Here is a 21,752-nt window from a genome sequence, read left to right as displayed (position 1 = left end):
CTTCCATCTTACTTTCCACCCTCTCCTAACAATTGATTCATAGTGCAACTGCTTTGAGGTTTTCCTCCTGTTACACCTTTCAAACCTTTTTATTCTAGTTTCCTTTTCAGCGCTGAATGACCTCATAGGTCCCAGTGCTTGGCCTTTGGCCTAAATTCTATATTCAGTTCAGTTCATTGCCTATGAAGGTAAATGAAATTTCAAGGAAATTAGTTCCTGAATTCTTCCGTAAAGAAATTTGGTAATAATTGTGTCTTGGAGAAAATGAAGAAAGGTTGAAATATGGTATCTCCATTGAAAGAAATGTTCGCAAGATCAAAGCTGATTCATAAATATATTCATAAATACATATATATATTATATATGTATATATATGTATATTATATATATATATATATATATATATATATATATATATATACACACATACATACATATACTGTATATATATATACTGTATATAGGTATAGATAGATAGATAGATATAGATATAAATAAATCGGCTTTGATTTAACAGACAAGAAAGTTGAGAGCGAATGTAAGCAAGAGTAAGGTTGTTAGCGGCTGCAAAACCTGAAACTGCTTTCTTGAGTCATACAGACTGACGTCACAGAAACCTGAGCCAATCCTTCATATTACAATACGCTTACTTCGGTCGAGGTATTCTTATCCTTCATTTAAATGAGATGACACTGAGTGATATTCAGATATTCTCTCTTCTGATACTTATATTATTTATTATTCTTGAGTCAGTGATTTTCATCTAGGAAAATTATAGATGGGAATTTTATGAAAATGTTTAACGAGGCTTACATTCGCAATACCCCTGAGTCCAGGCAGTTAAATTTCGGTTAATCATAAGTTCAAAATATAATTATCAATCAACGCTTGTTTATTCGCAAACTCTAAGACACATGTCTTTCCCATGTGTACCATTTTTATATTCATGAATATCTGTATTTATAGAATAATCCCAAATTTTATATTAAAAGTTGAAAAAAATACTCATGAGTGATAAAGAGGTAAGTCTTTTACCACTGAATGTGATAACAAATCTCGGTAAAAGATAAATAAGTAAAAAAAAATGCGCCGAAATCGAGTTTTCTGTACAGCCGCTACAGCGCATAATCAAGGCCACCGAAAATAGATGTATCTTTCGGTGGTCCCGGTATGATGCTGTATGAGCGGCGGCCCATGAAACATTAACCACTGCCCGGTGGTGGCCTATCCCATATCGTTGCTAGAAGCACGATTATGGCTAAGTTTAACCTTAAGTAAAATCAAAACCACTGAGGCTAGAGGGCTGCAATTTGGTATGTTCTATGATTGGAGGGTGGATGATCTACATACCAATTTGCAGCCCTCTAGCCTCAGTAGTTTTTGAGATCTGAGGCGGACAGAAAAAGTGCGGACAGAAAAAAGTGCGGACGGACAGACAACGCCGGCACAATAAAAAAAACTGTCCACGATTTTTAACAGCTGACTATCAACAAGTTTTTTCCTCTGATAAAAAAAAAAAAACAAGTTGAATAATCTCCATTAAATCACACCAAGGAAGCACTTGACAGTAATCTCGTATAATTAAGGGTATAATCGAGAGCGGAATCTGGCGCGCTTGATAATATCTTAAGATCCTAATTACATCTAATTAAGTTTATGACAAGCGCTTCCCCGATGACGTCATCTCATCTGGCCAAGTCGTTATCTGGATTTTTTTTCTTTTTCTCTCATTAAGTGATATCTTTCACATGGCTTCTTCTGAAAAGATCGTCCGTCGACCTTTCCGTTCAAGTTTTTCGTTTTATATTTATGATGTGTATGTGTGTATATGTAAATATATATCTATATCTATCTACATATATTATAATCACTTTTGTATGTGATTCATTTATCACACATTACCACAGGTGACCGGTTTCGACTTTATTTTCAAGCCATTGACGAAGGACCTACACCTGTCTCTTATTTTTCGCATGTGGTAATGTGTGATATATATATATATATATATATATATATATATATATATATATATATATATATATATATATATATATATATGTATATATTCATATATATATATAATATATATATATCTATATATATTCATATATATAAATATTTATATATTTATATATATATATATATATATATATATATATATATATATATATATATATATATATATATATATATATATATATATAATATATATATATATATATATATATATATATATATATATATATATATATATATATATATATATATATATATATATATATATATATATATATATATATATTATAAACACACATACACATCACAAATATAAAACGAAAAACTTGAACGGAAAGGTCGAGGGACGATCCTTTCAGAAGAAGCCATCTGAAAGATATCACTTAATGAGAGAAAAAAAAAATCCAGATAACGACTTGGCCAGATGAGATGACGTCATCGGGAAGCGCTTGTCATAAACTTAATTAGATGTAATTAGGATCTTAAGATATTATCATGCGCACCAGATTCCGCTCTCGATTATACCCTTAATTATACGAGATTACTGTCAAATGCTTCCTTGGTGTCATTTAATGGAGATTATTCAACTTTTTTTTTTTTCTCAGGAGGGAAAACTTGTTGATAGTCAGCTCTTAAGAATCTTGGATAGTTTTATTTTTTTTTACAGAGATTTATTTTGTTCATTTAGTGGAAAAATACTTACTCCCCTTTATCACTCTTGAATATTTTGTTCAACTTTAAATGTCAATTTAGGTATTGTTCTATAAACATAATATTCTTAATTATAAAAATGGCACACACGGGAAAAAAAATTGTATTTCAGACTTTACGAATAAACAAGCGTTGGTAATTATATTTTGAACTTAAGGTTCACCGAGATGAAAGTTCGAAATTTGATTGACTGGATTCTGAGGTATTGTGAATGTAAGTCTTATTGAATATTCTCTTGTCATTGAAGTTCAAAATTTTCCAAGATGAATATCGCCTCCTCAAGAATAATGAATGTTAAAAATATCATAAGACAGAATATCTGGATATCAGAATATTATTTAATTAGAATGAGATATAAGAATAACTAGGTCAATTATGATGTTAAGGATTATCCCGGGTTTCAGTGACGCCTGTCTGTATAAATCAAAACAGCAATTCGAGATTTTAAAACCTTCGAAAACAGAACAGAACAGGGTCATATTCCAGGCAGCGCCTTCACTAGCTTTCTAACTCTGATGGTTTTGGTAATTTTGCCGTTGTTGTTTGATTTTAAGTTGGCCTTATGCCAGCAAGGGCTCTGGCTCTTGTGTAGCTTACAGGAGAGCTATTTACTGTATACTCGTACAAGGTCTGAATCACAAGGAATTATGAGATATTGCCTTCGCTAGGTTCTGGCTAAGCTCCCAGTACGAAAAGCGTTCGTCTTCTTTAAGATACGATCCAGAAAGATGATGTAATGGCGGAACTGTACGTTTGTATCTGGTGTAAAGAAACGAAGTCGATTTATTCTATATTTTTTCTTAACCTATTCATTTCTGGTCAGTGCTGTTAACTCGTTATTGGAATTTTTTCATTAAAATCTAAAATTTCCTCTTTCCTGAGAAAATTCCCAATGAGCAACGGAAGTTTACGTAAAAATCTTTATATTAATTGAAGGTCACAACTGGCCATATCATGTCAATTTTGGACAGATGTCTATGCTGTCCACGATGTAGACGGCAGAAGCTCCCCTTGCTGGTATCACTTGCAATGGCTTGCACGTGACAGGCGGAGTTAAAAAAAGTATTCATACGGCCATTGTGATTATTTCGTGATTTTTAAGTGCGTGATAGTTAATTGACTGTAGTGGTCTGTAGCCAGGTTGGAGAAGGTATTGAAGCAGCCAATTCATCCCAAAAAGACTCACTGGGGAAAAGAAAGGTAAACACTATCTGGTGCCAACTCCCCTAAGGCAACATTGAGTTGGGTGAAGATGAGGTGGTTTGGTCATATGGAGAGAATGGAGGATGATAGGCTGGCGAAGGAACCTCCTTGTTAGCTGTAATGATGAAGGTACCGGAAGAGATGAGGTTTCATTTCCAGGAAGCATGAGAGTGCTTACAAGAGAGTAGTGAGTGTAGAGGGTGCATAAGGGGTTTGATGGACTACTAGTGAGCCATCTGTGATGTATGAAGCTGTCCATGTTGTAGAAATTTTCTTTACATTGATTCATCCCTGATTCAGTAATGAAAGTATGAATGCGACAAAGAACATTGTATTATTTTTATTCTTATTGCATTCCCTGTTAAGGAAAATTATTTATTGTTAACAAAAGCCTGTAGGCCTACAGCAGGGCTGGCGTGGAGGGGGTTGGGTAGGTTGAGGAGTGTCCAATTTTAGAGACGTTTTCGATAAGGTGAGAGGCAAAGGAGTTTTTGAAATTTATTCTAATAACAATGTTTAAAGGCATATGACAGTGCAGGTATTAAGAAATAAGCTAATGAAGACGAGAAACGCACGAGACTATTTTTCTGTAAATTCTCAAGGAAATGTAATCTGTGGTCATGTGGACGGTGACGTCATTCTTTGAAGAATAAGGGTCAGTACAGAGCTTGCTCTCATTTGAGATTATACATGAATTATGGATTTGTAGCACCGCTTAGATACTGCAGCATTTTAACTTTGCTACATTCCATTGTTTTGTGAACCTCTTCCCACATTAATACTTCAAAAAAATTAATACTTAAAAAAAAAAATAGAAAATTTTTCACTAGAAATTCTTGAAAGTAAAATACAGTGTTCTGAAACAATATTAAATATACGAACAGAAAAATAAAAATAAAAATAACAAAGAAGTCCAGTTTATCGTTCTACCATGAAAACACATTCGGTTTTTCGGAAGAGAAACAAACCGGTACATAAGAAAAGAGAAAATACAAGAAAAGAAGAAGAAGAAATATCTAGCTTTGATGCGCATTCTTTCCACCCTTTTAGAAACGTATTTCAGATTATTTTTAATTCTGTTCACTGCAGCGTCGTCACCGTTGCAAAACTCGTTTTGTTCTCGCATTACGTATGCAAATTTCTCTTCCTCCTGACGCGGTTTATCTCGATAAGAGCCCTTTCCATGGCGTCGTTTGGAGTAGCGTTGACTTTCTGGAGGAAGAAATACAGTAATGAAAAACTTTTTTAAATTTCTTTTCCAGCAGAAAATATAAAAGGAATTTTTAAATTTCTTTTCCAGCAGAAAATATAAAAGGAATTTTTAAATTTCTTTTCCAGCAGAAAATATAAAAGGATAGAAATGAAATATTTATTGCCACTCGTTTCAGAATAACATTTTGCTCTTGTCTCGTAATCGAGAGAAAGTTAATGTCTTTAATGCATCTCTTGACAGCATGGAGATGACAAGTCTCATTATTTGTTAGGTATCTGTAAAGCTACAAATGTAGAATCAATGCACAATAGGAAATCGATATAGAAGGTACAGCTAAATCTGTATTTTTTTTTATGGGAATGACACATATCTGAACTTCTTCAATGAAAGTGAACACCATTTGTAACACTGAGCAGCCTGTATAGGTTTTGAACGTAAAAGAATTTTTATAGCTGAAAATGAAGAGTATTATTCATTATTATTATTCATTAGATGAAACCTATTCCTCTGGAACAAGCCCGCAGGGACCATTGACTTGAAATTCAAGCTCCCAAAGAATATGGTGTTCATTAGGAAGAAATAACGGGAAGTAAAGTGAAATACAGAAAGAAGAGATCCCACTTATTAAAAAAAAAATTAATGAATAGATAAATAGATAAAAATGTATTAAAATGCAAGAAGAATAGTATAAGGGTAGTAATGCATTGCATTTTCGCTTTAACTTCTGAAGTTCCCATTGCAGAACATCCTCTGGGAGGCAAAGTAAAACTATGTATGTAATGGGCGTGCCAATGGCAGACTATCGAGATACTATCAAAAACTAGTTAATGTCCAAGTAAACACATTTGAAACTAATGTTGCTCAAAAATATTTTTAAGCGAAGTTTACAAAAATTTTGTGCACCACTCTTTTGCGAGACAGATTATCTCAAAATTTCGGATGATTTTGCTTCAGAAACAGAAATTAGGAAAACACGGATGTTAAGGTACTGTCCTCGAAGTAAAATAACAATTGCCAAGTACAAGAGGTTAGATCATGCAAAGTTTTACAATAATCTGTCCTTCGCGAGGGTTTACTTGGTAATAAATTACGTCAAGGGGAAATTGCTTATACCAGGGAATGTTTCTTACAGGATGAACTACTTTCACTGAAAACATCAGCTTACTACCTGCCTCAGTTTCAGAGTTATTACAAAATAAGAAAGAATGGTTATTCTTTTGACGTCTTCTCAAATCCTGTAACCCAAGGAAGTAGTTTGCACGAAATTCAGCAAAAGTCTGAAGTGTGACGGGTCGGTAGTAAAACTTTTGAAGTTAAATTTGTGTCTCAGTTTCAGAGTTGTCACAAAATAAGAAAGAATTGTTATTCTTTTGACGTCTTCTCAAATCCTGTAACCTAAGGAGGAAGTGCAAGTCTGAAGTGTGAGGGTCGTAGTATAACTTTTGAAGTTAGATTTAAGATTAGGAAACATTTTGAAAAACTGCTTTTTTTTTTCTTTAACATAGATTAATAATGAAAATGGTACCATAAGGTCAAAAAGCCAACATACTTTATAACGGAGCCTTGACGCGTCGACTCTATCTAAAGCAGTGGTACTTAACCTTTTTATTACCACGCCCCCTCTAAGAGTTGTCCCTTCCCTCCACGCCCCCCCGCCCCCACCCTTTGTATCTATGAATAAAATTCCCTCCCAGATTTAAAGGAAAATAAAAAAAGAGAGAAAGAGAAGGGGTGTTTCTATGCTTTTGGGAATGAATTTTATTCTTTTTAGTGACTGTTGAATAACAAATATAATTATAGAAGATTTTTCCCTTGGGCTCGAGCCCGCCCCCCCTGGAAATTGCTGACACCCCAATAGGGAGGGACGCCCCCAAAGTTGAGAACCACTAGCCTACAGAGATCGTTTCGTGAAATGGGCTGAACCAGAACTACTGACCCAAAACATAATTGTTTTCCTTCTAATCTTCCCCTTAGGGTAAATGCAGAATTGGCTACACGTAAGGAAAATGCAGTCACACTGTTTCACTTAATACTTTTATACGTTATTTCTAGCAAGATTTTATATACACTGTTGCCCTCAGTTATTAGATATGCTTTTCAGATGAGGTCTCCTTTCAACGAATCAAAAAGAAGTCTTTAATTACTTATCTGCATAATGATGAAAGTGACTGCCTCACCCTCCCGTGACCCACCTTTGAACCTGGTTGGAGTACATGTAGGTCTAGAGATGGGCTCTGTTAATGTTTGCCAGGAATAAACAAGATTCTCGACCTTAGGGCTTTAAGAATAAAGACCGAATTCCTTTTAGTGTTAAAGGAAAAAATCGTTATACGGGATCGTGCAAAGTGTATTTCGATCAACCCTTCTTTTCTAACACCTCTGTCATCCCACCACCGGCCTCCTTAAGTCAAGGTGACCCAAGCAGAATCAACCCTGCGGAACAGATGTCTGATGTAGATGTCAAAATTACAAGAATATAAAAAGTCCTCCGTATTATGATTCATTTTGGCATTTTTCCCTCGAAAAAAGTTGGTTTACGAGGCGACATTCATTTGTCGTTCTCTGACTTTCACTACTCAGAATATTTCTATAATGTTTCTAAATTGTTTTTATCTATATGTAGAAAAGTAAAAGTTTTGATGGAAGACGTAAAAACTTCTTCAATGTATGAATCTCTTCTTTAATCTGTGAATCTTCGAGATCTGTCCTCCATCAAATACGGACTTCATCCTTGATTCTATTTTGCATTCTGATAGAAATCAGCCACCTTAATCATTTTCTGGAATTGAAAGCAATTGCACAGCTGGTGAATGGTGCGTAAGAAAAGAAACTAATTCAATCAATTCTCTGTTGTGTGATTATTTTCCTTCGATCCTCCGATACCAGAACGCGTCAAAGGAACCACAAATAAAGGAGTTCATTCACTGAGGAAAGGAATGATATCCGTTGTGGACTCATTCTAGCCACATGCTGAGATGACCTTTGCAGATAATAATAATAATAATAATAATAATAATAATAATAATAATTTCCGTTTAGTTGCCATGATATTTGAGTGAGGTGTGACCAGGCTTCTGTCTGTCTGCTCCCCTCTCTCTCTCTCTCTCTCTCTCTCCGTGGGTGGGGCTTTCTTTTTTAATGTCGTTTATGCCAAGCCATTTGAAGGTATCGAAATCCTTGCTTGTGGGTTGCTGTGTGTAACCTCGCTTCTTACGAGAGAGAGAGAGAGAGAGAGAGAGAGAGAGAGAGAGAGAGAGAGAGAGAGAGAGAGAGAGAGAGAGTTCTACCTACAGTTTTACTCCGGTGGCGTGAGAATTACGGGCCTATAATAAGATACGGCAATTCTGTGAAACTGTTAAAAGATGTAAATAAACGTGTTCCTTTGTAATATCGCATATTTGGTATAGTTTTAACTTTAATCTGCTTTAGCCCGAAAGATTTTAGCAGGAAGTTATATCACATAAAAAAGGCTATTTTTAGGCAGTTCCTAAAGTTTCCAGTGATCATTTTGTATAATAATTCTCTAAGGAATTTCTGTAGTTTCCACTGACTAGGTATAATAGCTGATTAGTCATTATTTATTTCCTAAATAATATCGTATATTGAACAAAGAGAAATTTTTATACAAGACGTAAAGTTTTACTCTGTCAGAGACCTTTACATGCCTCTGGCCATAGCTCATATATTTGCGAGATGTTAAAGAGGTACTTTGAAAATCATTATTTTGCGTAGGGCTTTTAACTAATCTAGTCCTGACATGATTTTGTGCTTATGTTATGTGATACATACATGATGCCCATTCAGTTCAAGTGGACTACATTTTCTGTGTTATGTGTTTACGTTTTGATTGTTCTTCATTTTCCATGATGTCTCTATCTTATCTTGCAAGACGGCTTTTCAAAAAGTCCAGATATTTGATATATTTTGCTACAATCTAACCGTTTTAGGATTCAGTGTTTATAAATACTTATTTTTCTTTAATAGATATCTTGCTATTTTCTGTTTAGTCCTGAAGATTTTTTAATCCTACGTAGTGTACTCTTGTAGGCCTAGTTAACCATAGTTCGTCTTGCTTGTTTTACCAAACATCTATTGCAAAATATTTGAAATTAAACATATTCAAGTAAGATTCATAGTTACTAGTACTTTCAGTACTGGATAATAAGTGCAATTATATGTTTTTAATTTTAGTTTATCATTATAACAAAAATATCTGAAAGAAAGCTAAGATTATAGTTAGATAATGTTACGCGATGCTCCAGGTGAAGAGCCCGTGCTGGCATACTGCCGTTTTAATCTTTTGCGTAAAATCGAAGGTTAAATCTTTTATTTCACGATGTTTTGTTATAGTACTTTGATGTAGTTCAGCTGTCATTGCAGAATTAGGGCCAAAAATCAAAGAAAACTGAAAGTCTAAATCTTTCATGCTACATTTATTTTTACTGTTTACTGAATCTACAAGTCCATTCATTGCCTATAATGCCTAGCTATTTTTACTTAAACGACGTTATTAAATCCAAGATCACAACGTCTTTTATTTAACGATGTTTTGTTATAGTGTTGATGTATCAGCTGTCTGCAATAGTGGTGTCTTCAGCTGAAGTCGTTTGCACATTTTCAAATGTAACTGAATGAAAACTGTATTTATGAAAGAGTCTAATTTTATAACGTTTTTCAAATAGTGTAAAATGCAGAGATAGAAAAATGCCCATACAAATGAGAAAAAGCAGATATTATTCAAACTGTTGTTCAACTGATGAGAGAGATGTGGAACTTGTCAAGGGGTCGATCTTTATCAAAAATCTGAACATAGCATCCGTGTTCCATTGTTTGCCTGACTAATCATCATTATATTGACAGTAAGCTACATCCTGGTACTTTATCAGAAGCTAATTCATGAATTTAGAAGGTAGATTAAAATGGTATATATACGGAACTTTCGAAAAAAGTTTAAAAGTCAGGAAAGTGTCATCCAGACTTTTGAGTTTTAACCGGCCATAAATGTAGTGTCAAGTCATCTTTGTAGCGAAAATTTTAATGCTGCTTAAAGTGTCCCACAAAGATTAATACTGAAAATCTAGGGGGTAGCATTGACTGTGGCTTGTAGCCTAAGATTCTCAGGAATGAAGGCATTCCATTCTTAGGTTAGGCTACCCTACTGATCCTAAGAACATGAATTGTTACACAGAGGGCGTATATTTTCAGTTAGGAGTTTTTCAGGACCAAAGAATCCTCAGGAGGCAGACAGAAGGTGAGAGAGTTAGGCTGTGGCATTTGGTTAAGAGGGGAAAGATATTATGTTAAATGGCATAAATTACCGCAAACCGTGGGTCATATTAGGCTATTAATAGTATATACAGTACTAGCTTGACTTTACAATGCCAGGTCCTTTGCTGCAAGGGTATTTAACTTTGAACCATTACCTATATTGCATTTTGGACTTGGAAAAAATCATTATCCCATGTTTCAATTTGTGCGCTCTAAAACGTTTCTAACATTTGCTTCTTTAGCAAATAAATACTTTCAGAGATAGTGGACCCCACCCTAATATCCTACACTTTGACGGACCACAGTGGGAAAGCTGTTTTTTTTATTTTTTGGGGGTGGGGGTAAACAAAGCCAATTAAATAAAAGTTTCTTTATCCCATTAATAGTTCTCATTCGGGTTAAGGTAAATTTATGGAACATTTTCTGGTTATTAGTATGTGCTGGGGTAGGGACCTGGTACCCTAGGTTAGGCGAGGTTGGTTCAGGCATTTGTTGTTAATGAAACAAAGGTGAGAAACAGTCTAAGCACATAATAAAACATAGGAAAATTATATTTCCAAGGCCAAAATGCCATAATTGTTAATAGTAGAATTTTACCCCTATGAAATATAAAATGCAAGGCATGGTGTTTAAACTGATGCCATAATAGAAGGAACAGTATTATTAGGCTTATTTTGAATTTGTGGGCGTACCATAGAGTGTCAAACACCATAAACTGTGACATTCAATTATAGAAAAGGCATAATTTGATACTGTAACAGTAGTTAACTTATTAATAAAATGTTATTTTACCTTGGTATGCAATCTTATAGCCTATATGTTGAAGTCCATGGTGAAGTATAGTTCGTCATGTGCAGTCAGAATTTCGAGCAAGGTGCTGAAATATTTTCTTGAAACACAAGACATTTTCAGGACAGTTCAGGTAAATGTAGTTGAAGTTACTGAAGTTAGATGTGCGCTTAAGAGGGTATCTTAAGATGACCAATGAAATATTGATATTGCTATCCATGTTTTGAAGGAAATAAGGATGTGAGTTATGCTTATGACTAAACGGACTTTTTAATGTTACATTGTACAGTGTTGTTACTGTTTGAATTTGTCAGATGTAAATGCAAACAACTTTGGATCAGGAACCATTAGACTAAGAAGTTTTGGTTTCAATTTTTCGTTCTTAGTTGTTAGGAAAGTTTAATATTACTTTGGTCAATAAACTTGAGTTATTTCTAGCTTTTAACATCAATTTGATAAATGTTTTGCAGCTTTACTAAACAGGCTGCAAGTTTCTGTATTTGTTAAATGGATGAAATGTGGTGGTTGAGGTTACAAATTCTTAATATGATTGATTGTACTTTATTTCAATTTTATGTTAAATTGTTGCAGAGTTTATATAGTTTTTAATAGAAAAATAATATTCACATTTTTATAATACATTATTAGGTATGCCATAACTTGATCTTACTACAGTAATCAAGTTACTAATACCAGGTCATTTTGTACTGGGATTAAATCATACAATTGGTGAAATTCACTGCAAAGGCTAGTTGGCAATGTGCAAACCAAATTCATAGCTTGGTGCTGAAGTAATTCTTGAACACAGTACATGTTCAGCTTGTTATGAGGAAATACAGTATAATTGAAGTTGAGTTGAGATATGTTATCATCAGATGGCTAATAAAGTACTGATATTGCTGTTCATGTGATAGGAAGCATGGGTTTGGTATAGAGCTTATTGGGCTAAACATACTCCCAGTGATTTCCAGTCTGGACTGAGGAGTCTAATTTTTTTTTTTTTTTATGTAATGGCTAGTAATGCATCGAAATTTGATGAATTGGTGATGATGTAACAAGCTAAAATGGATTCATAAATCTGCAATAGGAGAGCCGATGCATTTTGGTAGGTTAGGTTCTTGTAGGCTTTTTGTGCCATAGATGTAACTTCATCAAGCTTTTCCAGTTACAACATGGTGTGCCTGACTTGTTCCTCTTTAGTATTTGGTTGCTGTGGTACAAGTAATTGTTAAAGGAATTATTATTAAAAGGGGACAGGTATTACAATGTTAAGTATACAGTACCATAGTTTTACCAGACCACTGAGCTGATTAACAGCTCTTCTAGGGCTGGCCCAAAGGATTAGACATATTTTACGTGGCTAAGAACCAGTTGGTTACTTAGCAACAGGACCTACAGCTTATTGTGGAATCCGAACCACATTATAGCGAGAAGTGAATTTCTATCACCAGAAATGAATTCCTCTAATTCTTCATTAGCCGGCCGGAGACTCAAGACAGGTATTACAGCATTGATAAATTGGGTTGAGAGTAATGGACTCAGAAGTGCTTTATTAGGTAATGAGAAGTATTTCTCCCAACACAAATGATCCAGAGTAAAAGCTGTACTTTGCATAAAATAAATTCTAACAAGGTATTAGCCTATAGTGTAATAGTCTATTTTTATTGCTACCATCAGCATTAAATTGATTTACAAATTTTGATCTTCTTCTGAGCTTAATCCCCAGTGGGGACTGCTGTCTTTGCCTTTTCCAACACATTACTGTACTCACTTAGTGTTCATTTCATATTTTGGTTTGGCAAATGTTTCATGGACGGATACCCTGACCGACTCCAACAATCCCTATTTATCTAAGCTTCGGTATGATTTACAAATTTTGATGCTCTGATAAAACTAATGAGTAACCAAGTCATGACAGTTAATAAGCCAGTTCTTTCAGCTAACAACTCGGAAAACAACATCCCAGATATATATCAAAGTATCAAAATTTGTAAATCATACCGAAGCTTGGATAAATAGGGAGTGTTGGAGTTGGCAAGGGTATCCGTCCATGAAACATTTGCCTAACCAAAATATGAAATGAACAGTTAATTGAGTACAGTACTGTGGTGGAAAAGGCAAAGACAACAGTCCCCACTAGGGATTAAGCTCAAAAGAAGATCAAAATTTGTAAATCGATTTAATGTTGATGGTAGTAAGTTGCTCAAAGGGAAAGATAATTGCAAGTCATATTGATTTGTTTAATGGCTGAGAGTGCCTTTATGAACTTTTTGTGGCATTTATTAGTTTTTGTACTTAAAGGTATGCAAAAGTCATTGATCATTTTTGTGTGCTACTTTAATTTGGGTTATGAAGATAGTTTCTACTATTTTAAGGTAATTACTTATAAATAGGAACTGGATTGAGCAGTCTGTTAGATGATTAGAGTTTCTCTACCTATTAGTTCCATTGATAGGAGGAAAGACTTGTGTGCTTGAGGAATATCATGTTTTCTTTAGTATCCAACTTGTATGTGGCCTTGTGTTCATACATGAGGAAACCCTTAAAATTCAACGTTGTTCCTAAATTTCCACTCAGTATCTGTTGGCCATGGAAGAAAATACACTGAGAAATGTTAGTGATTGGTTGAATGAGCATCTGATCATTAACAAGGGTACTTTAAGTTGAAATATTGGAAATAAATGTTTGTCTACAATTTTGTTAGGATTTGTAATTCATGTACACAGCTTCTGAACTATCAGGTAGATTCAAGATTTCTAAGTGTAACATTGGAAACTGGTAACAATAAATTTTGTAAACTGCATTGAACGTGATTGAATGGAATTTAAAGATTTTCATGTTACGTTTTACAACATCAGTAAGATGTTAAAAAGAGAAAAATTTAGAACTACAGTAGTACTAAAGTAAATGTGCTCACGAAGCATTGGCCATTAGGCTGTTAGAAATTGTGATTTTCATTGTGCCATAGCTGTATGTTGTAAGAAGTTGTATGGTTAAGTTTCTATGAAATTCAAGAATTGATGTTGCTTAACTATTTATACATAACTTTTTTATGCATAAATAATTTAGCTTCCCTTTTTTTTTTTCAGGCAAGGCCTATGGTCTTTTCAGTACATCCATGAAGACAGTTCTGTACAACCTATAAATATTTTCAGAGCATCAGTTAATTCTTTAAATATCTCAGTAACATGAAAGAAAAAACAGTGATTTTAAAGATTGATGCCACCCCGTGTAGCAAAGCACCATTTTTCTCTTTCATAAGGCAAACTTCATATAAAAAATTTGAAGCAATAAACTTGATCATATCACAAAGAGCTAAGGTATGTTCTTCAACAAAGCAGTACCATTATGGAGCCCAACTCCAAGTGTGCTGTTTTGAGACAATATTGGTAAAGCAACAACAGCTTTGACTGCTTAAGTATCCACTTTATTTCGTACTATATCATAGAGTGACATCCAACTTGAAAATAGGCTGATTTTGTCAGTAAAGTTTTTAAATGCCACTATTAAGGATGTTATACTTATTTCGTTTTTGGAGTTGATAGAATTGCAAATCATTAAGTAAGTAAATTATAGGATGAATTTAGATTTATGAAACCAACCCTTGGTAAAACTCTTGGTGGCATATTAGACTCTAAAATAAGCTTGTTGGTCATAGTTTTATAATAGCAAAATATGAATTTAAGGTGCTTTTAGAATGTACATGATACCCTGAATTATCTAACTTCTGTACAGTAGTTTCAAGAAGTGTATGTTTAGATATAATACCTATTCATATAAATATGACAGTCTTTGTAGCTCTTTGAAAAAATCCATCAATAGTTTAAATTTTTGTACCAAACTGACTTAGGTTGTATTGAACTGACTTAAAGATGTATTGAGATGCCTTCAGTTTTTATCAAAACGATCCGTCTTCAACGTCAAAACTGAAAAATGGATGCACGACAGGACCAGTTTACATTGAAATGTGTACAGTAGGTATGAATCATAAACATTGATTTTTTATTTGTTTTATAACATTGAAAAAAGTACGTTGTCATGACTTCTCAGATCCAGTGACAACAAAAAGGTTAATATGAATGCAGAAATATTTATTTGGGATGAATCTTAGCTACTGTTAAAGTTAGCTTATTACCGATGAGGAGATATAAGCCAACTTTAACAGTAGGGAAGTATCTAAATAACAAATTTTATAATGAAAATGTATATTATTTAGTAACAAGTAGAATGTATCATCATGTCTTCCTCAAGACATGTACTGGAGGTTTTATATATGAAATGAAATTGGAACAGGGAAATTAAGTTCATTTATGGTAATATGTAGTCATAACATTAAGCTATTATATTGAAAGTACCTGTTAAATCTTCATTTTGATGATCTTTTAGGTCAGGATTTTTTTTTTTTTTTGTAGTTTCACAATTGTGAAAACTTCATTAGGTGTGGATAGACAAACAGTTGGAATCAATATTAGTATATAACATCAAGAATATATTTAATGTTAATGAAAATTGCTTCATTGTTACTGAACTTAGTTTTAAGGTTAAAGAAATGATAACCATTCCAAAGACTTACAGTTTAGGTAGAATGGGTTTTTAACCACCCAAAAGATAGCCTTTTTTTTATAGGCTTTACTGTTCAGCAGTTTGTAAGTTTGTAAACTATTTAATTGTTTAAAATATTTTTTCAAAAATTGCTTTCATTTCATTAGCATCAAAAGTTTAAGACCTTGAGTTGATGCAGTAAACAATCTGTTTCAGGTGCTCCAGTTTAAGCAATTGGATTTAGCAGACTTGTATTAGATAATGGTCCATGGCACAACGTTTGAATGTAGTACCATAAACCCTCCATCCCCCCCACTTTTGGGCCATTGTTGGGTATGCATATCAGAGAGGAACTACTTAAACCTAACATTTTGTTGTTGTAAGTAAAGTAACCAGGGGTTTTTCCACATATTAAAACTCCATTTGTTCCAAATTGTTTTGTCCTGGTGTTCTCCAGTTAATGAACCCATTATTGGATCAGTTTTAATTGCCATTGCTCAGTTAAGGGGTAAATTCATTTAAGTTCCAGAGCTGATGGTGTTGATTTATCTCAGTAGCAGATATGTTACAGATATCAGGCTACATGCCTTCCCAAAACTGAGAGGATAATCACAGTCAGTTTCAGAAAAAAAAAATGGCAACATTTAGTTTAGTTTGTATTGTATGGTTGAGAAATTAAAAAAAACACTTCATCTTTGAAGCCTTATGAATATGCTTAAATTACTGGATGTACAATAATAGTAGTGTAGTTCTTAGTTCTGATGCAGTAGACGCTTTTATATCTCTAAATATTGTGTATATGAAATACAGTATTCAAAATAGTAAACATGCTAATGCCTCAGTTTCAGGATCAGAAAATATATATTCAGTAAATCAAGTACCAAGCTTTGAAAAGTTCTCAGTTAGGTCTTTATGGAGCTAGCGACTTTATGGAAGCTCTGAACAGTACTATTTAAAGTTTTAGACAGGTGACAAGGAATGAATGACATTTACAGACAAGAGAAAGGTGTTGACAAGTATAGTTTATGGACTTATCCCTACCAGTAGCTCTTTTGACAAAGTAACCAATCACTATGTTAGGAGAATGGGTTTTACCGCTTTCGGGAAGCGTTGAGAGACGTAATTAGGCTATACAGTATTCAGGCTCAAGTAATCCTTTAAATTCTACTTTTCCATTTAGAAAGGATGGCTTTTAGAGACTGTTAAATTTAACCCTCGAGCTTCTCTTGTTGGGATGAGGTTGCCATCCCCATGCCATTTCTACTGTCGTTGTGATTAACCACAGTCGACTAATCACTGGGCACACATAATTCTCTGCTTAAGTCAACAGGAGGACTGGATTTTGCATTAAACTGCTACGAATATTTCTCTCCTGTGGGATTGAACTCTAGTCATTATCTGGAGTGCAAGATTGCTGACCACAAATATAGGTGATGTAAAAATAATAATGACACCATTCACATTGTAGGCCAAATTTTATGAAATTTATAGTTTTACTAAGATTAAGTGGGATTATAGAAAGAAGTGTTTGATACATTACAGATTTCAACAGTGGCTAAGAGTCCATCTGTGCTCCTCTTAGTAAGAGGGATCTGTGTATAGGATGCATGAAGTGTGATTATAGCTAATTTTGTCTTTACTTTGATAAGCCTCAAGCAAAACGGCCTCAGTATCCATGATAAAACTACGTGATTCTCAACTTTCCAGGTGAGCTACAGCTTTTAGCTTTTTGAAGGAAATGATGTTGATTGTTGATTTGGGAGAAAATTATTCAAGAAAGTTGTACAACAGTTTAATAAAGCTAAGTGTTTAATGACCAGGAAATGGTTTGTCTAGGAAAATGTATTACTTAGGTGGGATAGAAATAAGTAGTTGTTCAGATAGAGTTGACTCTCCATTTAGAGGCTTGCTTTTAAAGAAAAATTGGTGCAAATTGAAGTTTTGGGTTAGGATCTAAGACAGAATGAAAATAGTGACATTGAAGTTTGTTGATTGTCAGTGCCAATAGCTCTTAGAATATTGTTGGAAAGCAAGTTGGGCCTAATCTGAAAAGAATTAGCCATTATACAGTAACAAGAAAATAAGTGAGGGAAGTAGATCTTTGTAGTGTGTATAACTTGTGTACAAAATCTTACTTTGAAATCTTCAGGTTCCATTCTATTATAGAAAATGGTTTGGTATTTGATGAATATCTTGAGAAAGTAAATTAACGAGAGCAGTAACTGGCTATTTTCTGTAGATTACTAGGCCAACCATAGGAGAACTTAAAGGCTTAAGACAAATCAGAGGTTGGACTTTGCTGTGGCGAAAAGGTTTCACCAGGTAGAGGTTTAAGACAAATCAGAGAGAGGTTAGACTTTGCTGTGGCAAAAAAGTTTTACCAGGTTAGGCAAGAATGGTAAAATGGTCTTAAAAATGATACAGCTAACCCCAAGTAGCAATATGCTAACCCCAAGTAGCAATATCAATATTTAATTCCAGTTTAGAACTTTTATTGTAATTTGTGTGTTCAAGCACTCTAAGAAGCCTGTGTCACTCTTTTTAGTGAACTTTTTTTTAATTACTTAAGCATATGCTGTGACTAAACAAAATTTTTATTAAGATATCCTTTCAAGAAAAATTGTAGACACATAACACTTATCTAAAAAGACATATGTGCTCCTCTTTGTAAAAGGGGCCTATGTATAGGATGCTTGGGGGCATAGTTATCTTGTGAGCTGGATCTCAGTTTGACTTCATTAATTTCTTTCTTATCCTTTCAGGAAAGTTTCTACAGCGTTCAACCTTAAATGGGACCAGTTGAATAGACTCCAGTCTTGTACTTGGAATTCTACGTGTATCGTCGCTTAAAGAAGAGTGTTAACTTTAAACTTGTATCAATGACCAGAATGTAGTTGTCACTTATATATGGTAATTGTTAATGGTAATGAAATATAAAATGGTCCTATTAATGTAAATGTTGGAAAGAGTCATACTTTGGTAGGGGAAGATTATAATCTAACCTCCTTTGACCATTAAAACCTGGATAGGGCCAAGTTTATAGTCTTGTTCAAGTATTAGTTTTTCAGTGTCACAACAGTGCCTATTGACCGTAAGTTGAGTTGAGTCTAGCTTTGCTTCTTGTAATTTCTTAGTAGGAACTATAGTGGTCTTTATACAGTGAGGTAGTTCATTATAGTTCAAGATATATAGGTGTTTCAGAATTTAGTTAATTTTTAAAATCTTATTTAGGAAAAGGAAAGCTTGGCACAATTATCAAGTGATTTAATGATATTGTATACAGATTTGTATGAATCTTGCCACGAAAGTAATGCGTGTTGCTTACCACTTAACGTAAAAATTAAAATAATAAGCAAGGTTGGGTATCTAATCAAGAGCATTATTACGATAGCATCTCTGCATACGTTGAGTCTGCTGGCAATTGACAGCTTCAATTGAGATTTTAGCGCAGTGAAGTAGTAGTTACTCAAACGGATACATTACTTCTATGATATCATGGTTTTTCTGAAATTGATATTTTAGGTAAGTGAATCAAATAGAAAACTCATATACTAAGTGTCACTTTAAGTGAAGTTAGGTATTTTTAAGAAATTGTATCTACATTCTATGAATAAGTAAACTCAACGATATTTTTGGTACATGAAAGAATAAGCAAATTCAGTGATGAGAAGAGTTTGTTTACCAGAATACCACATTGACAGGTAGACTTTCTTGAAGGGTGCAAATCATCTAGAGGAATGGTAATTTTTTCAGTAGAATAGGTACTTAAATATTTTCCAGATTTTTGTTTTGAAAGAGAAACATTTCTTAGTGGAATAGGGATAGTAACTACTGAACTGACTGCTTTCCTTGTAAAGTTTTCATGAAGGTATTGATTTTTCTTGAATAATGAAGTTGGAGTAAGGTTATGCTGAAGTTTAGCAGCTCAGTGGGAAGAGGTACAGGAAATGTATTTAAAGTAAAGGGAAGATATATGATAGTTTGGAGGTTTTTGTTGTGGGTATACATACCCTAAAAGTTACTCTGTGTGACCATGTTTGTAAAATATAGGTCATTTTAGATCATAAGGGAAATTTCGAGTAGTTATCAAGAAAGGGAGTGTAATGAAAGAGTTTTGTCTTAACTTCGAACAAAGTACGTGGTATTGTCAGTCATTTTTTATAGCTATATTAAACAAAGATTCAGTTGACTGTAATTGTTAAAATTTTAACTTAAAATTTGAATAATGGGAAGACTATTGTAATACCAAATTGTATAAAATTTAAATAGTGGGAAGAATATTGTAATACCAAATTGTACATTATAATACCATATTAATTGTACATTGACTTCATTGTACAGCCATTGTGGAAAGTCCTGGCACACTTTTCTGTTAACTTTGTTCACCAATAGATTTTTTTTCTTTTTAAAATCACATAGCAACCAAACTTTATCATCAGAATAAGATTAACATGCATACAAACAATATAACATATAAAATTGGTAGAAAAATTATATGAATTAACAAAATTTAATGAAACATTTTGAACCTCAAAACTAGCGTTCAGTGAAATTAGAGGATTGAAGTACGGAGCACATTGATCTTCTTCAAAATCTCAATAACTGTAACTAGTTAATTGTGATATTGCATTAGAATATTTATATTAAAGACTCAGATAATTAAATTAATGTAGATACTTACAGATATCTGTTTCAATCTAAAATAAGGAGTAAGATTCCATCCGTATTTTAGTGACACTGTTCGTCATGATGTCACTCATCGTGTGAGCGGGAAACCAAACCATTTAACATAAGAGTTGAATAAAAATACTAAATGTGTAGAATTTAAAAAGGGTAGGATTAACAGTCCAAATAATGTGTTACTAAAGATGAATTTTAGCTTTTTTATATTTTAAGTCCATTATAACAATCATATTGCTTTATTTCATGATGTTCCATTCATAAGAATGAAGGTTTTATTGTCATAATGTCTATCATAAGAATTGGGCATTTATATTATCATAGGCCTTATAAAGATGAGACCGTTAGATGTCTCTTTATAGAATAGGCCTATTATGAAAATGACACTATATCATTATTGGTCTATAATATGGATTTGATCTTTATACCACTATACACTTATACAAATCAGATGTTTTATCAGTATAGGCCTGTTATATGAATCACGGTTTTATTTTGTAATAGAGATATTATATTCAGTGCATATTTTAGGGAAACTTTCTTTTATTCTAGTATATCTTTCCTTTGATAATGATCCATTTACACTTCACACAAATGTAGATTGTTTTATGAATACTTTTGTATACACATAGATAGGGAGTAAGCCTACGATTTATGCTCATTTTCTTCTTGATCATCGTAATTTTAATTTTCGTCATCTTTTACAATCAATTTATCACATAGCTATTATCCTGAAAACATCCAACCGTCATGGAAGAGCGAAAGAATTACTGCAGCAGCCCAAAGACCATGGATGGCTGCTAGTGGTCTAGGGGAACTTAAAGAAATAGACGCACAACCGGACAGTACCCAATATCTTAGCGTTTTAGAGGAAGTTTAGGTGCCATCATTGAGAGCCCTGTTATACCCCAAGCCAGAACCAATATATGTAGTCATGGGCAACTCTTCTGTCCATATTGCCCAAACTGTAAAAGAATGGTTCAGAGAACGTCCAGACATAATCAGAATCGAATGGCCAGCAACGTCATTTGACTTAAATGCCATTGAAATTATTTGGGGTTACATAACCAATAAAGGGGATGCAAGTAATGCCAAGACCAGGAATTGTGTAATAAGACTCGCCAAGTCAGTCCGGGAGGTCACTTAATACCAAACGGAACGATAAAAACATTTGTGAAATGATAGAGAGTAATGTCTAAGAGATATGTTAATTGACAATATGATTTCATACTTGAGTGGGGGAGTGGGAGATGCATGGATCTTTAAATTCTACTATATTTTGTATTTTTATGCAGTAATAGTTTGACTATGCACTACACTCTTTGGCTTA

At 33.7% G+C, this 21,752-nt stretch overlaps 1 long non-coding RNA gene across 1 annotated transcript; it reads left to right on the top strand.

Moving 5' to 3' along the window:
* Positions 1–9,945: 9,945 nt before the first annotated feature.
* Positions 9,946–20,712, top strand: LOC136828859 (uncharacterized). Its single transcript, XR_010850245.1, has 4 exons — positions 9,946–10,002; positions 14,290–15,178; positions 15,959–16,121; positions 18,505–20,712. It is a non-coding gene; the product is annotated as an uncharacterized lncRNA (long non-coding RNA).
* Positions 20,713–21,752: the final 1,040 nt, after the last annotated feature.

The sequence above is a fragment of the Macrobrachium rosenbergii genome, chromosome 43 (genome assembly GCF_040412425.1).
Source record: "Macrobrachium rosenbergii isolate ZJJX-2024 chromosome 43, ASM4041242v1, whole genome shotgun sequence".
NCBI lineage: Eukaryota > Metazoa > Arthropoda > Malacostraca > Decapoda > Palaemonidae > Macrobrachium > Macrobrachium rosenbergii.
The sequence above is the reverse complement of the archived record's forward strand: the minus strand, read 5'-3'. Positions and strand labels throughout refer to the sequence as shown.